We start from the raw sequence: 26163 nt of genomic DNA on the forward strand, positions 1-26163 counted from the left end.
AATGCTTGGAGTTGTTGGGAGAAGTTGCTCTCGGAGGATGTGTTGGTACCATTCTTTATTCATGGCTGTGTTCTTAGGCAAAATTGTGAGTGAGCCCACTCCCTTGGCTGAGAAGCAACCCCACACATGAATGGTCTCAGGATGCTTTACTGTTGGAATGACACAGGACTGATGGTAGCTCTCACCTTGTCTTCTCCGGACAAGCTTTTTTCCGGATGCCCCAAACAATCGGAAAGGGGATTCATCAGAGAAAATGACTTCACCCCAGTCCTCAGCAGTCCAATCCTTGTACCTGTTGCAGAATATCAGTCTGTCCCTGATGTTTTTCCTAGAGAGAAGTGGCTTCTTTGTTGCCCTTCTTGACATCCTCCAAAAGTCTTCGCCTCACAGTGCGTGCAGATGCACTCACACCTGCCTGCTGCCATTCTTGAGCAAGCTCTGTACCCGCAGCTGAATCAACTTTAGGAGACGGTCCTGGCGCTTGCTGGACTTTCTTGGGAGCCCTGAAGCCTTCTTCACAACAATTGAACCTCTCTCCTTGAAGTTCTTGATGATGCGATAAATGGTTGATATAGGTGCAATCTTACTGGCAGCAATATGTGAAGCCCTTTTTGTGCAAAGCAATGATGACGGCACGTGTTTCCTTGCAGGCAACCATGGTTGACAGAGGAAGAACAATGATTCCAAGCACCACCCTCCTTTTGAAGCTTCCAGTTTGTTATTCAAACTCAATCAGCATGACAGAGTGATCTCCAGCCTTGTCCTCGTCAACACTCACACCTGTGTTAACGAGAGAATCACTGACATGATGTCAGCTAGTCATTTTGTGGCAGGGCTGATATGCAGTGGAAATGTTTTTGGGGGGATTCAGTTCATTTGCATGGCAAAGAGGGACTTTGCAATGAATTGCAATTCATCTGATCACTCTTCATAACATTCTGGAGCAAATGCAAATTGCCATCATACAAACTGAGGCAGCAGACTTTGTGAAAATTAATATTTGTGTCATTCTCAAAACCTTTGGCCACGACTGTAGGCAGGCACATAGACGTGGGAAAAGGGCTGCTAAGGATTCTGCAGCACCCCTGTCACGACTTCTGCCGAAGTCGTTGCCTCTCCTTGTTCGGGCGGTGCTCGGCGTTCGACGTCACCGGTCTTCTAGCCATCATTGATCCTTTTTTTCATTTTCCATTGGTTTTGTCTTGTCTTCCCATACACCTGTTTTCAATCCCATTCATTACCTGTTGTGTATTTAACCCTCTGTTTCCCCTCATGTCTTTGTCAGAGATTGTTTTATTGTCAGTGTAGTGTGATTGTTGTATAGGTGTGCGTCGGGTCCTCGTACCCATGTTTATGTACATTTAGTGTTATGGAGCATACTCCGTGGACTTTATTAAAAGACTCCATTTTACACTCCATTTGACTCTCCTGCGCCTGACTTCCCTGCCACCTATTACACCTACGCATGACAACCCCCTAAAAAATCAGAGTAAATACAATACCAGTCAAAAATTTGGACACACCTACTCATTCAGGGTTTTTTCTTTCTTGTATAAAAATAGTGAAGACATCAAAACTATGAAATAACAAATATTGAATCATATAGTAAACAAAAATGTGTTAAACAAATCAAAATATATTTTATATTTGAGATTCTTCACAGTAGCCACAGTAGCCTTGATGAGAGCTCTGCACACTCTTGGCATTCTCTCAACCAGCTTCATGAGGTAGTCACCTGGAATGCATTTCAATTAACAGGTGTGCCTTGTTAAAAGTTAATTTGTGTAATTTATTTTCTTCTTAATGCGTTTGAGCCAGATCAGTTGTGTTGTGACAAGGTAGGGGTGGTATACAGAAGATTTGGAAAAAGACCAAGTCCATATTATGGCAAGAACAGCTCAAATAAGCAAAGAGAAACAACTGTCCATCATTACTTTCATTTAAGACATGAAGGTCAGTCATTCCGGAAAATGTGTGCAGTCGTAAAAACAAGCGTTATGTTGTAACTGGCTCTCATGAGGACCGCCACAGGAAAGGAAGACCCAGATTTACCTCTGCTGCAAAGTATTCGGCCCCCTTGAACTTTGCGACCTTTTGCCACATTTCAGGCTTCAAACATAAAGATATAAAACTGTATTTTTTTGTGAAGAATCAACAACAAGTGGGACACAATCATGAAGTGGAACGACATTTATTGGATATTTCAAACTTTTTGAACAAATCAAAAACTGAAAAATTGGGCGTGCAAAATTATTCAGCCCCTTTACTTTCAGTGCAGCAAACTCTCTCCAGAAGTTCAGTGAGGATCTCTGAATGATCCAATGTTGACCTAAATGACTAATGATGATAAATACAATCCACCTGTGTGTAATCAAGTCTCCGTATAAATGCACCTGCACTGTGATAGTCTCAGAGGTCCGTCAAAAGTGCAGAGAGCATCATGAAGAACAAGGAACACACCAGGCAGGTCCGAGATACTGTTGTGAAGAAGTTTAAAGCCGGATTTGGATACAAAAAGATTTCCCAAGCTTTAAACATCCCAAGGAGCACTGTGCAAGCGATAATATTGAAATGGAAGGAGTATCAGACCACTGCAAATCTACCAAGACCTGGCCGTCCCTCTAAACTTTCAGCTCATACAAGGAGAAGACTGATCAGAGATGCAGCCAAGAGGCCCATGATCACTCTGGATGAACTGCAGAGATCTACAGCTGAGGTGGGAGACTCTGTCCATAGGACAACAATCAGTCGTATATTGCACAAATCTGGCCTTTATGGAAGAGTGGCAAGATGAAAGCCATTTCTTAAAGATATCCATAAAAAGTGTTGTTTAAAGTTTGCCACAAGCCACCTGGGAGACACACCAAACATGTGGAAGAAGGTGCTCTGGTCAGATGAAACCAAAATTGAACTTTTTGGCAACAATGCAAAACGTTATGTTTGGCGTAAAAGCAACACAGCTGAACACACCATCCCCACTGTCAAACATGGTGGTGGCAGCATCATGGTTTGGGCCTGCTTTTCTTCAGCAGGGACAGGGAAGATGGTTAAAATTGATAGGAAGATGGATGGAGCCAAATGCAGGACCATTATGGAAGGAAACCTGATGGAGTCTGCAAAAGACCTGAGACTGGGACGGAGATTTGTCTTCCAACAAGACAATGATCCAAAACATAAAGCAAAATCTACAATGGAATGGTTCAAAAATAAACATATCCAGGTGTTAGAATGGCCAAGTCAAAGTCCAGACCTGAATCCAATCGAGAATCTGTGGAAAGAACTGAAAACTGCTGTTCACAAATGCTCTCCATCCAACCTCACTGAGCTCGAGCTGTTTTGCAAAAAATGTCAGTCTCTCGATGTGCAAAACTGATAGAGACATACCCTAAGCGACTTACAGCTGTAATCGCAGCAAAAGGTGGCGCTACAAAGTATTAACTTAAGGGGGCTGAATAATTTTGCACGCCCAATTTTTCAGTTTTTGATTTGTTAAAAAAGTTTGAAATATCCAATAAATGTCGTTCCACTTCATGATTGTGTCCCACTTGTTGTTGATTCTTCACAAAAAAATACAGTTTTATATCTTTATGTTTGAAGCCTGAAATGTGTCAAAAGGTCGCAAAGTTCAAGGGGGCCGAATACTTTCGCAAGGCACTGTATGTGTCTTCTGTTTCTCTTTACAAAACCCAACACGCCTCATTAGAACAGAGTGGACAAGACCAGGCACTAAATCAGACTGGGGGGAAAAGAACATCAAGATCAAACAAAATGATTGTCTGATGATCTTCTGAACATCCCAAGACCTTTCTGATGCATTTCAGTCACTTCAAACCATACTTCCTTCAGATTAAATGAAGGTTAAATAAATTAAACTACTGTCAGACTGATTTGTAATAGTCAGTACAAGTAAAAATTGGCCCTTGATTACATTACTTTGTTTAGATGGTGGGGTCTCACATTTATTTTATATCAAAATGGGTCGCGGGCCAAAAAAGTTTGGGAACCCCTGGTATGCACCCTTATGTTATACTAGGGACATTGTTTTCAGATAGCTAGGGCTGACAGTGTTTGTATTTGTATGTATTATGGATCCCCATGAACTCTTCCTGGGGTCCAGCAGAATTAAGGCAGTTTATACAATTTTTTACCATTACAATACATTCACAGATTTCACAACACACTGTGTGCCCACAGTGAGGACATTGATTAGGCAGAGGTTGTTGATTCTGCTCTGCATAATCAAAATAGTTGCTTTGTGAGGTGTTAAAGTTCACAGTTAGTAATTGTTATGTGAATGCCAGCTGAGAAGTACCAGTGGCTTGGCTTTGGCCCTAAGTGAGTGCAGGTCTGCCGGAGCCATGGCCCAGGGGACACAGGTGCCAGGCCGCATAGATGCCTGCGTAGATGTAAACAAATCCTGTATATAAACATGCCATTAGGGCCCCAAATAGGCTAGGGCTGGCTCTGACTGCATGTGTGGGTATGGATGTTGGTACGCAGACCTCAGAGCCACTGAGGCCCCTCATGATTGGGTGTCAGGTAGCCAAGTAGTTAGAGTGTTGTGCCAGTAGCTGAAAGGTTGCTAGATAAAATCCCTGAGCTGACAAGATTAAAAAAAAATGTGTTGTTCTACCCCTGAACAAGGCAGTTAACCCACTGTTCCTAGACTGTCATTGTAAATAAGTATTTGTTCTTAACTGACTTGCCTAGTTAAATATATATATTTTAAATTATGACTTCAGACTCTGGTCTAGAGGGTGCGTTGCATGTGTTAACTTCATGCAGGAGAGAGTCAGCCATGACGATACCCACAGACAGACAGGCAGATAGGGAGAGAGAAAGAGGCCACAAGCAAACAGGTAAAATAGTAAGAAGTGCCTTTCCAAGCTCATAGTTCATAGATGATCTGTCATAGTGTGACTCAATCTGAATGTTCAACTATGATCTCTGATGAAGCGATAGCAGCTTAAAAGTCCTAGAGGGTGTATTGCATATTGTTATCTTCATGTATATGTTTTTATAATTTTGTATAGTTGAGGATTATTCATTTCAGTTAGACCTTTCTTGCCTACTTCAAAAGAATCTAAAACAGTTTTTAACTGTGTATGTTGTTATTTCAGGAATAAGGGACGAGGGGGTGTGGTATATGGCCAATATACCATGGCTAAGGGCTGTTCTTAAGGACGACGCATCGCAGAGTGCCTGGACACAGCCCTTAGCCATGGTATATTGGCCTTATACCACACCCCCTCGTCCCTTATTCCTGAAATAACAACATACACAGTTAAAAACTGTTTTAGATTATTTTGAAGTAGGCAAGAAAGGTCTAACTGAAATGAATAATCCTCAACTATACAAAATTATAAAAACATATACATGAAGATAACACTATGCAATACACCCTCTAGGACTTTTAAGCTGCTATTGAGGTGCCTTATTGCTATTATAATCTGGTTACCAACGTAATTAGAGCAGTCAAAATAAATGTTTTGTCATACCCGTGGTCGTGGTATACCACAGCTGTCAGCCAATCAGCATTCAGGGCTTGAACCTCCCAGTTTATAATACAGTATAATAACTGTATTATAAGTAGAACATATGACGTTAAGTCTCAACCCATACAGTAAGTAGAGTAGCAGTAGTAACAACCTGACATAGTGGAAGTGAGACAAATACTCGGAAATGAATCATACAGTAACAGAGAGTACCACATTGTTGTTTAATTGAATAGATCCACATTACAGTCACACTGGTATTCTGTACAGTATGAATGGCCATTGGCCCTAAGACTGATTGGACTGTACAAGAGTACGTGCTCCTCTGCCCCTCTTAGCCTTGTTAATTTGCCCTTGTAAAATAATATTTGTCTGTATCCTTTTCTCAAAAGTCACTAGAAATGAGCATTTAAAACCTGTTTTAAGAAAAAATAATCTGTCCGGACCCCTGTAGCAAAATGTACCCCCCCCCCCCTCCCCACAATGCCAGAATCGCTCTTATGGCCCTGCTTGTAGGATATCCATAATGTATATTAAATGTTTATCAAAGCCTTGTGCACATAGCCTTATTGAAACAATGACAAGATAGTTCTCACTTCAAAATGACAACCAGATCATTTCATTTTGCTAGGATAAAACGTGTCAATCTAGCCTAGCGATATTGTTTATATCTGGTCATTAGAAGTAGTCTAAATAAATGACACAGGTAACGACTCATATACAGAGGCAATGGCTTCTCGCCTGCTAATGGCTGATACGTGGAATTAGAACGTTTAAGGTGTGCACTCAGGTGAGGCCAAACAATATTGAAAGGCGTTTCACATTAGGCCTACCACCACGAGAATAAATCCGTTGGGCTATTCATTTTAATCCATTAATTAATCTGAGTGTTCATATAGCGTCAACCCAACTCCTGACTGTCCATCAAGTTCTATTTAATGTCGCTGATTTCTTTCTGAAATGGACTTATAATTAATTATTGATGCAATAATGAGGAGTGGGGAATGTGACTTGAATCTACGAAAAAAGTCTGCAGTCTGTAATGTCAGTGCTCTCTAGCGGTGGACCATTCTCTTGTTTGCACCTCGTTGAGTTACTGAACGCACTGTCATAGACATCCAAAACCTTAGTTACTCTACAGGTCATTTCAAGGGAGGTTTTTATTCAGGTCAATTGGTTTGAAGTCCTGGGTAGCTCACTTGGCAGACCATGGCGCTTCCAGTGTCAGGGTTGTGGGTTTAAGAAAGTGGCAATTGATTGGAAAAGTTGAATAATCATCTCTAATATCATTCAACATTCTCATTTACCCTTGTATGTTTATGTACATGTTTATGTACAACACACATAGTGTAGACTCTGATCTAAGTTGGGTTTGCCACCAAGGCTAGGATATGTAAAAGCCAGTCTGATCAAAGAGATGTTCTTCCTGGCTGTTCTACCCAGGTTGGGTAATGTTGTGTGGGATTCACCAGTGGTTTCTCTGAGCAGCTGTGTCCTCGTCCATGATTCGTGTGAGCTGGCCACTAGCCCGCCTTCCAGGTAGCCCGGCTTCACAGCGGGCGCGTCTGACAGTTTCCTCTTGCTTTTGTTCAGGTCTGGATGGATGGATGGAGAGAGAGAGCTGTTCTATACATCACATTTAAGCGTCAGGGAAAAGTGGGTTAGATGTTTATGGTGTTTTTTCTGATTCTTCACCTGAGGTGGCCAAAAGCATCGTCCTTCTCGCTCCAAACATGGACACTCCCACCTCTTTTCAGATCCTCGTCAGACAGAGTCAAGAAGGTCTGCAAGTCAATCTGCAGAAAAAGGGTCATGACAGTCCTGTTGCTTACACATCCACCACACTTCCCTTATACAAGACATGCTCAGAATGTTCTTTCAGTCAGCCTCTGTGCCACAGGAAACAACTCAGTCAATCCTGTTTATGGAGGCTACTTCAACAAATAACCCTCTGTGTATAGACATTTCAGTTACTCCTTTACCCCAGGGGGGCACTAGCTGTTTGTCTGTCTGTACCTCTTGCTGTTGGAACACGTCGATGTACTTCCCCAGACCCAGCTGGCTCAGGAGCTCCGGGAGGACATCTGTAGGCTGGGGTGGAGGTTCTCCGCTGGCTAGCGGTCAACGCCATCACCGTGGACATGCCTTCAAAGTAGTTACTGCAGGTCAGAAATCTCTCCGCTAGGGGTCAGAGGTCGGAAATCAAAGGTGGAAAGATCAGAGGGAGTTGGGGAAGTAAAAGATTACCAGAAGGAACTGTGTTGATGGAAAGCATAACAAAGTGTTCTCACATCTCTCAGATAGAAGACATTCAAAGCACAGCTTTGATACTGACTTCATTGAAGATAAGCCAGACACAGGAATTGCATTTCATTACATTTTCACACAAAAGTTTGGCGTCTGTTTGTTGAAGACGCAAACACCGGGAAGGAGGAGGTGGAGAAGGAAGAAGAGAAGTTAGAGGGGGAGGGAGAGGATGAGGAAGACGGAGAGGGTGGAGATTGGGGAGGATGAAGACAAGGATCCTTGTCTGTCACGCCGTTCCACACTTTTTCCTTCCATTCTGATAGCTCCTGGTCTGCAGAGAGAGAAAGAGACAGAGGAGCGAGGAGAGAGAGGAGAGAGGAGAGAGAGGAGCAAGGAGAGAGAGGAGCGAGGAGAGAGAGAGGAGCGAGGAGAGAGAGGAGCGAGGAGAGAGAGGAGAGAGGAGAGAGAGGAGAGAGGCGTGAGGAGGAGAGAGAGGAGCGAGGAGAGAGAGGAGCGAGGAGAGAGAGAGGAGCGAGGAGAGAGATGAGAGAGGCGTGAGGAGAGAGAAAGGAGAGAGAGAGGAGCGAGGAGAGAGAGGAGCGAGGAGAGAGAGAGGAGCGAGGAGAGAGAGGAGCGAGGAGAGAGAGGAGAGAGGCGCGAGGAGAGAGAAAGGAGAGAGAGGAGCGAGGAGAGAGAGAGGAGCGAGGAGAGAGAGGAGAGAGGCGAGAGAGAGGAGCGAGGAGAGAGAGGAGGGAGCGAGGAGAGAGAGGAGAGAGAGAGAAGCGAGGAGAGAGAGGAGTGAGGAGAGAGAGGAGAGAGAGAGAAGCGAGGAGAGAGAGGAGTGAGGAGAGAGAGGAGAGAGAGGAGCGAGGAGAGAGAGGAAGAGGGATGGGGTTTTCATATATTTATCTTCTCAATGTTTTTCAATTGAGCCCATACTTCCCTCGCTTTGTTTCACTTTTCGTCCACTCCCCTTTCTCTCTCACTCTCCTTCCCTGTCTCCTTCCTTGTCTCCTTCCATGAGGATGAGTGGATGAGACAGGGTGGTAATTGGTGCTCACAGTTTCTCTCCTCCACTCTGTTTTTCTCAGGGCAGGAATACCAACCGAGTCAAGCAGCACTGAGAATAATCATATTAATAAACAAGCTCTCACCCAGCTCAACGCCTCTCCTAGCTCGCTACAAATAATCAGGCGCTTAGGCGAAACGCTCACACTGACTCCTAAATTCCCTCACGCAAAACAACCCAGAAATTATCAGACTGTATCTATTAACCCAAATGAGCATGGTGTTCACTGACTGGCCACAGAGCATTCAGAGAGGGCAGCTGCTCAATGGCTGGTAATAAAACCTGTCTGGGAGAGACTGAAAGGACAGGTCCAGCCTGTTGTAAAACCTGTTGTAGTTGTCCAGTGTTTGCCAGGTAGGGTTAGTAGCTGTGTCGGCTGATGTTGCGTAGCTCCTTGACGGCCTCAGCAGGAATGGACTTAGCCGACCACCGACTTCTTCTGCATGGCTGAGAGAGTACAGATATATCACACACACACACACACACACACACACACACACACACACACACACACACACACACACACACACACACACACACACACACACACACACAGGCTGCGTTTACATAGGCAACACAATTCCGATCTTTTGCTGCGTTTACACAGCCCAATTGGGGAAATTCTGATCTGACTGGTCACGAGACAAATAATTGTAAAAAGATCAGAATTAGATTACATGTGTAAACGCACACATAGATATATCAGCTATCCATACAAAAACAAACACACACATTCCCCCAAAAAACATGCAGACAAAGTTACTATAAATCACTCACAAACAGACAGGCATTGGTTCAATTGGTAGGATGTTGTTGTCAGGTGAACAATGCAGATAGATGGATAGAGAACAGTGTTTGATACAGAATGCTTTGCGAAGAATCATACTGTATATGAGTGTCTGATGTGTAAAAAAAAACTGTAACTAAATATATAACTGAGAAAGAATCTTTGTGTGTGTGTGTGTGTGTGTGTGTGTGTGTGTGTGTGTGTGTGTGTGTGTCTGGCGCCAGTATGTAAAATCAGTGGGAGTAGTAATGCTCCTTAATTATAACTTTGGCACGGTGCAACCCATAAGTGTGTCCCCTCCATCACCTCTCTGGCAATGTGCAGCACATAAATGGGTCTCCTCTTTCAACGCTCTGGTTCATAGTCCCACATAAATGGGTTCCGTCCATCACTGATTTGAATAACAAACCAGAGCTGCCTTGTCTCTCAATAGCAGACAGTGGCAAGTGACATATCCCAATGACATGCCACTAATTTGGCCAGGTGCAGCTGCTAAATGGGTCCTCTGATTTGCAATGGTGTACTGGCGCAGCACTAAAATGGGTCCCTTTTAGTGGGACTCTTCTACAAGTCTGAAAATAGGACCTTTGTGTGTTACAGAACCCTGGATAAACCAAGGGGATGTTGTTAATGAGACCTGCTGGGCTACTGTTCACACAACAAGACAGAAGCATCAAACATTGAAAAGGTCTCACCTTTGGTTGCCAGCAGTTTCTTCATCTCATAGTCGTAATCCTGCTATTAAAGGCAAAGGGGGTGGAGCTGGTAAATAAGGGAGGAAATGCAGTTAGGTTGTTCTGTGACTGATGTGTTCTGGAAGGGAACCTGATTTACTGAGAGAACAGAAGATGACTCAACCTGGTACTTCCTGTTTTTTCCGTGGAGATAAACGTTATCCCCATGGTTACTTTTGGGGCACCAAGTGGACAAATAATGGCAAAATCAACATCTACTGTAGTGCAAACACACAATTCTTCAAATTTGATTGCGTGAGGCTCAAAGAAAGCAAAGGGGTCAAATTAATTGGTGACAGTCTACAGAGTCACATATAACATGTTCCTCTATATTGCTCTGGGGTTGTTTCATTTCTGGCTGGGGGGGGGGGGTGGAACTCACCTCAACCATGACCAACGTGCCAACAAAACCTGTTAATGAATATGAATCATTCTAAATCAGAGTGAGGGTCTCACCTCATTCCTTGATGCATCAAAGAGAGTATCCTGAGTCTGAGTCATGTCCCTCCTCAGGCTGTTCCATCTCTCATGCCTCCCTCCTTCCATCTCTCTCAGGCTATTCTGTCTAGTATCACTCCTCCCTCCATCGCTCTCAAGCTGTTACATCTCTCACATCATCCTCCCTCCATCTGTCTCAGGCTCTTCCGTCTTTCACTCCTCCCTCCTTCCATCATTCTCAGGCTGTTCCATCTAGTATCACTCTTCCCTTCCTCCATCTCTCTCAGGCTGTTCCGTTTCTCACTCCTTCCTCCCTCCATATTTCCCTCCCGCAGTCTGCAACAGTACAGCAGAAGTGAAACTAAGGTCAGGTCTGAGCCACATAGCGTGAAGGTTGTTTGTAGGACTCACTTAGCTAAGTAGCTCACCCAAATAATCCAAGGGCTGTTGAGACCTGATACTGGAGGGAATGAATAAATGCAATCCCTTTCTGACATTACTATTTATCATGAGAGTATTAAACAACACTGCATCTCCAAATGCTCCTGTGATTTTCCAGAGGCAATAGAACGTACAAGGTGGGACAAAAGGCTAAAGGCACATTCAATGAAGATACAGTGCACATTTATTTTAACATGTTTCCCCCTCTGAAAGAGCAGGGGCTAACTTTGCTCAAGGGTTGATTGGTTTGCCCTTATCTAAGATCAAATCCAGAATGTATCAGACTTGGCCATGATTGGGAGTCCCATTGGGCGATGCGCACAGGTTCAGGTTTGGCTGGAGTAGGCCATCATTGTAAACAATCATTTGTTCCTAACTGACTTGCCTCGTTAAATAAAAGTTAAATAAAAAATGAGAAAAAATAAAAATCCATATAGAATCTTTGGGGCTATCCAACCAAAATCCCAACCTCAACCAGTGTGCCTAAGGTCAACTTCCTCTTACCCTCCCTAGTGTGAATGTGATTACCTCATGACTTGGCCTGTTGAGTGACGTCTCCCCTTCAAGACCCTGGAGGCTGCTCCTCTGACTCATCATCCTGACCTGGCTCAGTGACATCACTCAGCTCTGTCATCGGACCAGGGCTCTCGTCTGACAAGCCGGACAGATCCTTGTTCTCTAGGATCTGGGTAAACCGAGGTGATCTCATTGATCAATCTTGATACTGTACTGATCCAATAGCACCACCATCAGGACAACTGCAGAATCAAATCCCCTGCAATGAAACACCTTACAGCTGTATCAATCCATCAATGGAGGCTGCTGAGGGGAGGATGGCTCATAATAATGGTTGGAACAGAGCGAATGGAAGGGCATCAAACACATGTAAAACATGTTGATGTATTTGATACCATTCCCCCTATTCCGCTCCAGCCATCACCACAAACCCATCGTCCCCAATTAAGGTGCCACCAACCTCCTGTGCAATCCATCACATCTCCCACTGTCAAACTCTCACAGTACTGCACTTATCTTGGTAGTCAAGAGGCCTACAGATATTGATTCTGTTATCTGATGGTGATCTCTCCACACCTTCTCCAGCTGCCTGCTCTCTGTCCCCTTCAGTCCCATCCTCATTCCCTCAGAGGGCAGAGACAGGCCTGGTGGGGGCGACGGGCGGGGCTTAGTTTGGGAAAGAGCGCCAATCAAAGACTCAGGGGCGGGCACTGAGCCTGAGGAAAGGAAAACCAGATTAGGATAGGACAGGATAGGACAGTGGCCTTTTCTCAATCAGATTTGCTCAACTCTGTCCTTTCTCCTCCATCCTCTCTCGCCTTCTTTTGAAAAAGGCCAAAAGTAATCAAGGAGAGGTGGCGACGTGAGTGAACCTGGACAAAAATGTGCTTGTATGAAATAAGAAGCTCCTTCTCCCCTCGTCTGTCGTCTGGCAAATTGCGTTTACAGGAGTGGATCCCAAAATAAATGTGTAAAGGGATAAAAACAAATGTAGTTAATTGTGCCAGACATGTTATAAAGAAAAGGATAAGTATCATATTGTTTTTAAATGTTTGCATGCTTTTCTCCTCTGAGTAAACAACAGCTGATTCAAAGGGGGGTGTGGCAAATCTGAAAACTCTTCCGCGGTAGGACACACTTGTGCTTTCTCGCCAAAAATAGGCTATTGAGGAGGGGATGACAGTCTTCTGTTTGCCTACTAATGAATTGACACACTCCTCGACTACTCGACCTCATCGGTTTCCGGGTCACAGAGAAGAGAGGCTGGAGGAGAGAGGACGGTGGAAAGAGGACAGAGGAGAGAGGATGGAGGAGAGAGGACGGTGGAGAGAGGACAGAGAAGAGAGGATAGAGAGAGGATGGAGGAGAGAGGATGGAGGAGAGAAGACGGTGGAGAGAGGACAGAGGAGAGAGGATGGAGGAGAGAAGACGGTGGAGAGAGGACAGAGGAGAGAGGATGGTGGAGAGAGGACAGAGGAGAGAGGATGGAGGAGAGAAGACGGTGGAGAGAGGACAGAGGAGAGAGGATGGAGGAGAGAAGACAGAGGAGAGAGGATGGAGGAGAGAAGACGGTGGAGAGAGGACAGAGGAGAGAGGATGGTGGAGAGAGGACAGAGGAGAGAGGATGGAGGAGAGAAGACGGTGGAGAGAGGACAGAGGAGAGAGGATGGTGGAGAGAGGACAGAGGAGAGAGGATGGAGGAGAGAAGACGGTGGAGAGGACAGAGGAGAGAGGATGGAGGAGAGAAGACGGTGGAGAGAGGACAGAGGAGAGAGGATGGAGGAGAGAGGACGGTGGAGAGAGGACAGAGGAGAGAGGATGGAGGAGACAAGGCGGAGGAAAGAAGACAGAGGAAAGTGGACGTACGCCCTGTACAGTTTGAAGATGTTCCTCTCCAGACCCTTCACCACCACTGACTGGGAAATGTATTCCAGCGCACAACACCATGTCATACAAACCAGGAAATGTAGTCAAACACAGTACTTTATCAGACACTACAGTACTGCAACTTTAGCAATAACATAACTATAAGACTTGCTATAGTTCTATTGTGCCTTGGCTGACTGTTTGACTTTGGGTTTGACGCTGACAAAGACCCTCAGACTCTGTATTGTCTGAGCCAGTTTACGTGGGTCCGCCTCCCCGTCCTCATGCATGTCAAACATCAGACACACAGGCAGACAGTACTGTGTAATGACCAAACAAAACAGGTCACTCTTACTCCTCTCTTAGCAAGCTCTCCACAATAAACAGGCTTGCCTTTTAACCTCAAATCTGAATCAATCAAAGAATCAACCAATTCATCTGAATAAATCAAAGAATCAACCAATTCATCTGAATCAATCAAAGAATCATCCAATTAATCTAATCTATCAATGAATCATTACAAAGAGCAAAGTGAACTGTGACCCTCCTCACCCTGTGTTGCTGCCTGGACAGACATACTCTCTCTGGGATGCCCTGGATGAGCAGTGAGGGGGGGTTCTGAGGGGCGCTGACCTCTGGCAGGACTAACTGGGTTTGGGTCGGATGCATGTCTGCACTCTATACGCCTCTGTAAACTGGTCATCTCTGTATACCCGTCGCAAGACCTACTGGTTGATGCTTATTTATAAAACCCTCTTAGGCCTCAATCCCCCCTATCTGAGATATCTACTGCGGCCCTCATCCTGCACATACAACACCCGTTCTGCCAGTCACAATCTGTAAAAGGTCCCCAGAGCACACACATCCCTGGGTCGCTCGTCTTTTTAGTTCGCTGCGGCTAGCGACTGGAACAAGGTTCATTCAAAGACTCAATCATGGACACTCTTACTGACAGTTGTGACTGCTTCACATAATGTATTGTTGTCTCTACCTTCTTGTCCTTTGTGCTGTTGTCTGTGCCCAATAATGTTTGTACCATATTTTGTTCTGCTACCATGTTGTGCTGCTGCCATGTTGTGTTGCAATCATGTTGTTGTCATGTTGTGTTGCTACCATGCTGTGCTGCAATGTGTTGCTGCCATGCTATGTTGTTGTCTTAGGTCTCTCTTTATGTAGTGTTGTGTTGTCTCTCTTGTCGTGATGTGTGTTTTGTCCTATATTTTGTAATTATTTTTTAATCCCAGCCCCCGTCCCTGCAGGATAACTTTTGCCTTTTAGTAGGCTGTCATTATAAATAAGAATTTGTTCTTAACTGACTTCCCTAGTTAAATAAAGTTTAAATAAAATTAAATAAATAAATTACCCCCAGGAAGTGGTCTCCGTTATGTCCCAGCAGAAAGAGATGATGAAGGGAGGTCACGTCCTGCTGGGTGGTGACCCCCCTCATGACTCCGCCATGACCCCAGCCCCGATCTCTGACCCTAGAATCAGCTCCATCAGAACACACACCACCTTCTGTCAGGGAGAGAAAGGGCAGAGTTAGAAGTAGATGTGTGTGGAGTTAATAATTAATCATATTCAATTATTATTCCCTTTTTTAGTCAAGGTTTCTCTTTATTAATGTAAGGAAGTGCATCTAAAAGTCACAGAGAAAACAGTGAGACAGAGAAAGGGGAAAGTGTGGTGTGTGTGTGTGTGTGTGTGTGTGTGTGTGTGTGTGTGTGTGTGTGCGTGCGTGCGTGCGTGCGTGCGTGCGTGTGTGTGTGTGTATGGCTCTCTGTAGTGCCTTCGGAAAGGATTCAGACCACTTCACTTTTTCCAAAATTTTTTACGTTACAGCCTTATTCTAAAATGAAATAAATAGTTTTTCCCCCCATCAATCTACACACAATACCCCATAATGACAAAGCACAAACAGGTTTTGAAAAATTGAAATATCACATTTACGTAAGTATTCAGACCCTTTACTCAGTACTTTGTTGAAGCACCTTTGGCAGAGATTACAGCCTCAAGTATTTTAGGTACGAAGCTACAAGCTTGGCACCCCTGTATTTGGGGAGTTTCTCACATTATTCTCTGCAGATCCTCTCAACCTCTGTCAGGTTGGGTGGGGGAGCGTTGCTGCACAGCTATTTTCAGGTCTCTCCAGAGATGTTCGATCGGGTTCAAGTCCAAGTTCTGGCTGGGCCACTCAAGGAAATTCAGAGACTTGTCCCGAAGCCAATCCTGCATTGTCTTGGCTGTGTGATTAAAATCAAATGACATTTTATTCATCCTATACACCTGTTGAGCAGATGTTATTGCGGGTGCAGCAAAATGCTTGCATAAATATTTTTTTTAAGATAATTATTTAGGAGGTAACTGATTGTGAGGTATTCTAGTTCGGGTGAACAAAAGGACTTGAGTTCCAATCACACCATGAGCAGTTAATGAAACATACACTCCCGCTTCTTCCAGGAGATTTTTATTCCCGAGCGATGAACTGAGAACCCAAATGGCTGTACGGACTCAGACAGTTGTCCTGTTGGTAGGTGAACCTTCACCCCAGTCTGAGGTCCTGAGTGCTATGGTATTGGCCAGGTGATGAGCGGTGCCAGGTTTCCTCCAGACGTGATGGTTGGCATTCAGGCCAAAGAGTTCAATCTTGGTTTCATCAGACCAAATTATCTTGTTTCTCATGGTCTGAGAGTCCTTTAGGTGTCTTTTGGAAAACTCCAAGCGGGCTGACATGTGCATTTTACTGAGGAGTGGCTTCCGTCTGGCCACTCTACCATAAAGGCGTTATTGGTGGAGTGCTGCAGAGATGGTTGTCCTTATGGAAGTGTCTCCCATCTCCACAGAGGAACTCTGGAGCTCTGTCAGAGTGACCATCGGGTACTCTGTCATTTCCTTGACCAAGGGACCTTCTCCCCCGATTGCTCAGTTTGGCCTGGCGGCCTGCTCTAGGAAGACTCTTGGTGGTTCCAAACTTCTTCCATTTAAGAAAGATGGAGGCCACTGTGTTCTTGGGGACCTTCAATGTTGCAGACATTTTTTGGTACCCTTCCCCAGATCTGTGCCTCGACACAATCCTGTCTCGGAGCTCTACGGACATTTCCTTTGACCTCATGGTTTGGTTTTTACTCTGACATGCACTGTCAACTGTGGGACCTTATATAGACAGGTGTGTGCTTTTCTAAATCATGTCCAAACAATTGAATTTACCACAGGTGGACTCCAATAAAGTTGAAGAAACATCTCAAGGATGATCAATGGAAACAGGATGCACCTTAGCTCAATTTCGAGTCTCATAGCAAAGGGTCTGAATATTTATGAAAATAAGGTATTTCGGTTTTCTTTATTTCATTTGCAAAATAAAAAATAACTATTTTCACTTTGTCATTATGGGATATTGTGTGTAGATTGATGAGGGATAAATATTATTGTAAACATTTTAGAATGAGACTGTAACGTAACAAAATGTGGAAAAAGTCAAGGGGTCTGTATACTTACTGAATGCAATGTATCTGTGAGACTCTGACCTTGATGGCGGCAGTGCTGCCCTGCAGTCCTCTGACCACAGCTGCTGTCTGGGCTGAGCCCTGAAGCTCACGCTGATCCCCAGAACCTGAACCTGCTTCACCTGCTGGATGACCGGTGACACTGCGTTCAGCAGTGCCTGGGGTACCAATGTCACCAGGAGGTCAAAGGTTAACACCAGAGGCCGGAGAGACTGAGGGGTAGAGAAGAGAGAGGGGTGAGAGGTCATGATGATGTATAGATCACATACATAATGTGAAATAAAGGCCATCCATGCATTAAGATGTTACATTAGAAACTCTCACTCATATCCTCTTCCTGGTTGCCTCCATCCCTTGGACAGGCCCAGTGATGGACACCTGGACAGGGAAGGTAGAGAGAGATGAGGGAGAAACAAAATAAAGTTGCTGAAGGACAATAACTAACGGAGTCTACCTGAAGGGTGTTCTACAAAGCAGGATCAATGAGTTAGCCAGCTAACTTTGATAAACAACCATGAATAATTATTGATTTTCTGGTTTATTATGAAAGATAAATTTAGATATGTGCTTTTGGTTGTTGAGACAATTAGACCAAGGTTATCTTTCAAAAAAATTAAAAGCTATTTCAGAATATTTACGCAAATTAGCTGGTTAACTCTGTGGTTAGCTTTGTAGTATCACCCTCTGGTGCTAAGGGACAATACACAGCTACTAACAGGCTGTACCTAGTTGCTGAGTGACAGTTGCTAAGGAACAGTTGCAGGTTGCTCTTCTCTCCGGTAGCATTGTGTCTGTTGGAGTCAGGGAAGTGGATGTGGCATGATGTCATCTCCATCACCTTTTTGATGTTCCCGCCCCCTTTCCTGATCACATGGGAGTTCTCTGTGTGGGCCACATCCATTTTCAGGGTCACCTTGTTGACCTGACTCGGGAGAAGATGTGGGTTTTACTAACCGTATATAGTTGGTTTATTTGGCTACATTACATGTTAGGTTTAGGATTATATCTCAGTTTAGGACATTTACTTTGTCTCCAGAGATTCTAGAATCTTATGTTTGGCCACTAGACCATTGCCACGCTTGCCTTCCACTTTCACATGGGGGTCTTTCGTATACAGTACAGAAGACAGAAGACAGAAATTCATCTAAAATATATGTAGCAGCTGGCGGACTCTGGTAAATCTTTAGTGTTGTATAAAATATCAAGTTGTACAGGAGATTGAGACAGATTGAGACAGGTTGAGACAGGTTGAGACAGTCTGAGACAGGGTGTCGGAGTATGGAGGTGTCAGTTGGTCTGAAATCACCGTTCTTTGACTTGGGGGCTATTTTCAGCTTGGATGGTCGTTTCACTTGTCTGTTAGTTTCCCTCATCGCCTGCGAGACAAAACATGAGAGGAACACCTGTCGATGTGTGTGTGTGTGTGTGACAGAGAAACTAATGGAGTGTGAACGACACGTCTTTTACCACGAGAATAACACCAGTTTATACATCCCAGACACACCGACACAACACACCAAAACACATTGTCCTATTCAGAAGACAATACTTAATTTCCATCTCAAAGACGTTCACCCTCACAACCATAGCAACAACAAATCTCTGAGTAGCAATGTCAACAATCAGCCTGTGACCTTTCATGTTCTCTATACAGAGGTCCTCTGGGAAATATGTAGACTTTTAAATGCAGGTATTTTCACGTCAGCGAGTCATATTTGAATGGGAAGATGAGATGGATGTTCATTATTTCTGCATTGTATGAATATCAGCCTTTATATTTTGATTTCAACCGTCCATTATATCTGTCTCAGTGTCATTGTGATCTTCTCTCTCCATAAACTTACTCTCTCAAAGAACTCTTCACCGGTAAGTTCTTCTCCATGTTTGGGAGCTGACAAATATTGAAAAGAGAGGAAAGAGAGAGACACTTATTGAGAGAAAACTGCGGCCTAAATAAATACAAACATATAAACATCCAAACAACAACAAATAATCCAGACACAGGGTTCAGGGTTACTGGTTAATGCTTTGTTTGTGTATATGAAACACTTTCCTAAAAGAAGAGTAGTAGGAGAGTTCTGTGAAGGGTCAACATTTAACAAGGTAAGGGGAAAATTGCAGCGAAGAGGGGATGAGGGGTAGAACGTAAACATTTTAAAAGGGCATCCCTCCACAATGACATTTACATCATGGGTGCTCAAAACACTGGGTCCCCCCCCCCCGAGACAGTTAATCACATCAAAGCTATTTCACTCCACCCCACCAGAAATGAAATAACAACCACTGACACGCTTTAAAACCTGATGTAAAAATAACTAGGATGCCCATCCCTTTATAGCAATTATTCAAACCCCAACATCCCAGATGTTAGCACCAATACATTGCTCGCTAGCATGCTAACACTCAGGGGGAAAGAGAATACACTGCTCGCAAGCATGCTAATACTCAGGGAGAAAGAGAATGCACTGCTAGTTAGCATGCTAACACCCAGGGGGAAAGAGAATACACTGCTCGTTAGCATGCTAACACTCAGGGGGAAAGAGAATATCCTGCTCGTTAGCATGCTAATACTCAGGGGGAAAGAGAATACACTGCTCGCTAGCATGCTTATGTAACAGTATAGCTTCCGTCCCTCTCCTCTCCCCTACCTGGGCTCGAACCAGGGACCCTCTGCACACATCGACAACGATTGAAATGCTATTAGTGTTCACCCCGCTAACTAGTTAGCCATTTCACATCGGTTACACTTACTAACTGTTTATCAAGTACTGTGTGACTGGCACAGTGCACAATTAGAGTTGTGAGGCTTATTCACAACACTATGCAAACACACGCTCTCTCAGTCCCTCTCTCTCCCTCACACACACGCACACACCCACACATGCACACACGTATGCACACACACACACACACACATACAATAAAACAAACCATACACACTATAAACAGATACTCCACATTGAGGCACAGTGGAGGTAGTTTATCACAGACCTGCTCTGCACTGATAAACAACACAGTGGAGGTAGTTTATCACAGACCTGCTCTGCACTGATAAACAACACCGTGGATGTAGTTTATCACAGACCTGCTCTGCACTGATAAACAACACAGTGGAGGCAGTTTATCACAGACCTGCTCTGCACTGATAAACAACACAGTGGAGGTAGTTTATCACAGACCTGCTCTGCACTGATAAACAACACAGTGGAGGTAGTTTATCACAGACCTGCTCTGCACTGATAAACAACACAGTGGAGGCAGTTCATCACAGACCTGCTCTGCACTGATAAACAACACAGTGGAGGTAGTTTATCACAGACCTGCTCTGCACTGATAAACAACACCGTGGATGTAGTTTATCACAGACCTGCTCTGCACTGATAAACAACACCGTGGATGTAGTTTATCACAGACCTGCTCTGCACTGATAAACAACACAGTGGAGGTAGTTTATCACAGACCTGCTCTGCACTGATAAACAACACCGTGGATGTAGTTTATCACAGACCTGCTCTGCACTGATAAACAACACAGTGGAGGTAGTTTATCACAGACCTGCTCTGCACTGATAAACAACACCGTGGATGTAGTTTATCACAGACCTGCTCTGCACTGATAAACAACACAGTGGAGGTAGTTTATCACAGACCTGCTCTGCACTGATAAACAACACAGTGGAGGTAGTTTATCACAGACCTGCTCTGCACTGATAAACAACACAGTGGAGGTAGTTTATCACAGACCTGCTCTGCACTGATAAACAACACAGTGGAGGTAGTTTATCACAGACCTGCTCTGCACTGATAAACAACACAGTGGAGGCAGTTTATCACAGACCTGCTCTGCACTGATAAACAACACAGTGGAGGTAGTTTATCACAGACCTGCTCTGCACTGATAAACAACACCGTGGATGTAGTTTATCACAGACCTGCTCTGCACTGATAAACAACACAGTGGAGGCAGTTTATCACAGACCTGCTCTGCACTGATAAACAACACAGTGGAGGTAGTTTATCACAGACCTGCTCTGCACTGATAAACAACACCGTGGATGTAGTTTATCACAGACCTGCTCTGCACTGATAAACAACACCGTGGATGTAGTTTATCACAGACCTGCTCTGCACTGATAAACAACACAGTGGAGGCAGTTTATCACAGACCTGCTCTGCACTGATAAACAATACAGACTGAAAGGACGAGAATAATGATACTACCAAGCAAGCTTATCTCATAAATCATCAAATCAAAATCAAATCAAATGTATTTATATAGCCCTTCTTACATCAGCTGATATCTCAAAGTGCTGTACAGAAACCCAGCCTAAAACCCCAAACAGCAAGCAATGCAGGTGTAGAAGCACGGTGGCTTGGAAAAACTCCCTAGAAAGGCCGGAACCTAGGAAGAAACCTAGAGAGGAACCAGGCTATGAGGGGTGGCCAGTCCTCTTCTGGCTGTGCTGGGTGGAGATTATAACAGAACATGGCCAAGGTGTTCAAATGTTCATAAATGACCAGCGGGGTCAAATAATAATAATCACAGTGGTTGTGGAGGGTGCAACAGGTCAACACCTCAGGAGTAAATGTCAGTTGGCTTTTCATAGCCGATCATTAAGAGTATCTCTACCACTCCTGCTGTCTCTAGAGAGTTGAAAACAGCAGGTCTAGGACAGGTAGCGCGTACGGTGAACAGGGTTTCATAGCCACAGGCAGAACAGTTGAAACTGGAGCAGCAGCATGGCCAGGTGGACTGGGGACAGCAAGGAGTCATCATGCCAGGTAGTCCTGAGGCATGGTCCTAGGGCTCAGGTCCTCCAAGAGAGAGAAAGAAAGAGAGAAAGAAAGAGAGAATTAGAGAGAGCATACTTAAATTCACACAAGACACCGGATAAGACAGGAGAAGTATTCCAGATATAACAGACTGACCCTAGCCCCCCGACACATAAACTACTGCAGCATAAATACTGGAGTCTGAGACAGGAGGGGTCAGGAGACACTGTGGCCCAATCCGATGATACCCACGGACAGGGCCAAACAGGCAGGATATAAACCCACCCACTTAGCCAAAGCACAGCCCCCACACCACTAGAGGGATATCTTCAACCACCAACTTACCATCCTGAGACAAGGCCGAGTATAGCCCACAAAGATCTTCGCCATGGCACAACCCAAGGGGGGGGGGGGCAACCCAGATAGGAAGATCACGTCAGTGACTCAACCCACTCAAGTGACACACCCCTCCTAGGGACGGCATGGAAGAGCACCAGTAAGCCAGTGACTCAGCCCCTGTAATAGGGTTAGAGGCAGAGAAGCCCAGTGGAGAGAGGGGAACCGGCCAGGCAGAGACAGCAAGGGCGGTTCGTTGCTCCAGAGCCTTTCCGTTCACCTTCACACTCCTGGGCCGGACTACACTCAATCATATGACCTACTGAAGAGATGAGTCTTCAGTAAAGACTTACAGGTTGAGACCGAGTTTGCGTCTCTCACATGGGTAGGCAGACCATTCCATAAAAATGGAGCTCTATAGGAGAAAGCCCTGCCTCCAGCTGTTTGCTTAGAAATTCTAGGAACAATTAGGAGGCCTGCGTCTTGTGACGTAGCGTACGTGTAGGTATGTACGGCAGGTGGAAGTGTAGGAGGGACGGGTGTATAGGGAAGGGACGGGTTGAGGAAAGTGGACAGGTGGGAAAGGTAGGGGTGGCAGGGATGGCTGTATAGGGGAGGGACGGGTTGGGGAAAGTGGAGAGGTGGGAAAGGTAGGGGTGGCAGGGATGGCTGTATAGGGGAGGGACGGGTGCGGGAAGGTGGATGGGTGGGGAAGGTGCTCTATACCGCATTGCTGTGCACATCTCAAATTGTGTAACAATGCGGATGGCTCCAAAGAGCTCCGCATTGACATGATTGGTTGATGGTAGGTGAGGGCGGGAGGTCCTGTATAAACACAAACTCACTTCCTTGACAACTTCCTTCACAACAGTTCTGCACTGCTCTGCACTGTTCTGCACTGCTCTGCACTGTTCTGCACTGCTCTGCACTGTTCTGCACTGTTCTGCATTGTTCTGCACTGTTCTGCTCTGCTCTGCACTGTTCTGCACTGTTCTGTTCTGCACTGTTCTGCACTGCTCTGCACTGTTCTGCACTGCTCTGCACTGTTCTGCACTGTTCTGCACTGTTCTACGAAGCGCAAGAATATGAATGCCCGGACCTCTACAGAGGCCGTATTACCGTAAATGTTGTACGGCCATGCAGATGTTGGATTGACCATTCAGCGCCTTTAAGAAGTGAGTATACGCAATTCCCACTGACCTGGGTATACCCACCACTACACCACTGTGGCTATGAATTTTCATGACATGAGGCTTAGCATCTCTCTCCATTAAATACAGGCGGTTGACGTCAACAACCCTCATCGAACATTCAAAACAGGATTACAATAATGAGATGTATCCAACGATCCAACAACACCAATTGTAAGGGCGGAGAGACATGCATCTTGTCAGTAAATCCATAATCTTTGGCCTGAAGTCAGCTCAAAACAAAAGTGATGTAATTAAGCACATGTATTAATTACTAGGATTCTGTTTTTCCCATGCAAAAGGGATTGCTTTTGAGAAAAATGCTTTATCTGCCTTCCCAATGAAACCTAATTAGAAAATTAAATCATTTATTTTATGGAAAAGAGATTTTGCTTGTTTCTGGACAATCCACCATGCTGCCTTGTTGACAAAAATGACAGAGAGGCGCAGATTACTGTTCGATGGTAGAAGGAAGCTCCTCCCTCCCCGCTTTTGCCCGAGGATGTGATGGGTCAATGCCCCGTGTCCCGCTGCTCAGCATAATCAAATCCCCCCCAGTGTTAAACCTGAGACAGCGGCACAGAGAATTGCTCCATCAACCAACACCAGTAACATAGGGCCAAGGGGCCTGCTGTTTCCAAGGGACCCTAGTCACTACCAGGAAACCCAGTGTTCAGTAATGGACCCTTTGAAATGTGACACACACACACACACCTGCAAAACACCATGCATGCATCATGTACATGTACATGTATATGTATATGTTTTGTGTGTGTGTGTGTGTGTGTGTGTGTGTGTGTGTGTGTGTGTGTGTGTGTGTGTGTTTCCAGGATGTGCTCCAAGCTGTCTAAGGGGGCAACCCATTAATCCAATGAAAGAAAAGAACAGCTAGTTCCTCATTAAACCGTACAGAAAGAGCCACTCTCTCACTCAGAGTCAGACTCTAGAGAATATCATTTTATAAAAAACAAAAACAGTATGAAAAATCACCATTTCATTTATTAACAATGAATCACAAGTCAAATATAAATACAACAAGGCTGCAGGCTACCAGGCTTAGACTGCCACAAAAGGTAGAACTACAGCTTCAACAAGGGCCTTCAACAATAAGGGCTAATACAGCAACTCAATGTTTACAAGCATTTGTGTAATATTCAACGGGGATCCATATAAAACGAGTACGTTATATTCAGGATATTTACAATTAACACAGACTCAATAGAAGATGTGTCAATGGTGACTGGAATGCTAGTTTCACTGGCTAGGAACAAAGATTCATTATTATATTGACAAGATATTAGAGTGTGTCGTGGAAATTTCCTCTATTTACCAAATCATGGGAGCAAACCACACACACAAGTCAGAGTTAGTTATAAAAGTCCATCTTTAATTATATAAGCTCTATCACAACCCTGTGACTCTCAGATTGATTCAGTGTCTCCCAGTGAATCCTCTGAGAGCCCCCTTACAATGCAACTGAGTTCCTTTAATAGCAAAGACACACATAGTCAGACAGCATAGACATAACTCATCGTTCAGCTTTGTCTCCTTTCCCAAACCATAAACCAATCCTCCAAATCAACAGGCATATATCAAATTGTCATTTAGATACAACCCACTCAAAATACAACCTCCTGGACAAACTCACGGAGAGGAGGGTGAGGCTATAGGTTAAGATAGAAACAACATAAGAGGGAGCATAGAATGATTCCAGACACTGCCACCCTTCCTTTCCCCACTATGGGAAAGGTAGAGAGTGAAAGATATGTTTACACATGATGACACTTTGACCTCTCCCCTCTCAGCGGCCATGCAACTTAGTCTTGACATAGAACAGATACTGCAACCCTGCCCACAGTATTATACAAAAATACCATTCTGATGAGAATTAACTTACACACATTTGATAAATATAAAACATCTTACATATGTTACCAACAAATTCTGAATCTTCCCTAACATTCCCCTCTCAAGGGACTCAGTCCCTTTTGAAGAATCAGAATAGTAACATACTCAATATTTTAAAATTCAAATCCCCTCAATGTCAAATACCTTAGCTTATATGTAAGCTTTCTCCCTTCTGAAACTAAGATTACAACCTTTATTCTACAAGACAAACTTGCACATGTTTTAATAACACAGAATAATCCATTTGAGGAAAAATAAAAACATAACATATAACTGCTCTTTAAATTACATGAGAACCAGTGTCTAAACACAGGCCTCCTCACAACATATAGGACAGACATCCCTCTAAGTACTCATGCTCAGAAATATACTCAGGAATAGAGAATAGGTCATTGAAATCATTCATATTACAAATCATAAGTAACAACCCAACTATTTAGCAAACCAATATTTAGAATATCACTCCTCAGTGATTCAAATTTGTCTTATCACTCAAAGTAAAAACCTCAATTTAACACACATCAATATTAGCAGATTTACATACAGTATAATTATCCCATAATTCTACTATTAACTTTTTTAATCATGATTTTAATACAGATCAGTATCTCAATGCATTCTTAATCTAAATTACTACAATTTACATGGTGTAGACCTCTTCAATCAATCTGATACCACAAAAGTATAAACAATTTTAATGGCACAGTTAGATTAACCCCCCCCCTCTCAGGCACGGCATCTTCTGGCATCTTCGTTTTTCTTCAAATAGCTTTACAGTTCAAAGTGGACGGCCCTTGATAATGTCCCAATTTCAATGTCTCATCTTTACCACTCATGTCTTGTCCATTCGTCAACCAACATACC

At 44.2% G+C, this 26163-nt stretch overlaps 1 pseudogene; it reads right to left on the minus strand.

Moving 5' to 3' along the window:
* Window positions 1–6960: 6960 nt before the first annotated feature.
* Window positions 6961–26163, minus strand: part of LOC139390885 (protein bicaudal C homolog 1-like) — a 32039-nt pseudogene continuing 12836 nt past the window's right edge.

The sequence above is a fragment of the Oncorhynchus clarkii genome, chromosome 31 (genome assembly GCF_045791955.1).
Source record: "Oncorhynchus clarkii lewisi isolate Uvic-CL-2024 chromosome 31, UVic_Ocla_1.0, whole genome shotgun sequence".
In the NCBI taxonomy this organism is placed as follows: domain Eukaryota; kingdom Metazoa; phylum Chordata; class Actinopteri; order Salmoniformes; family Salmonidae; genus Oncorhynchus; species Oncorhynchus clarkii.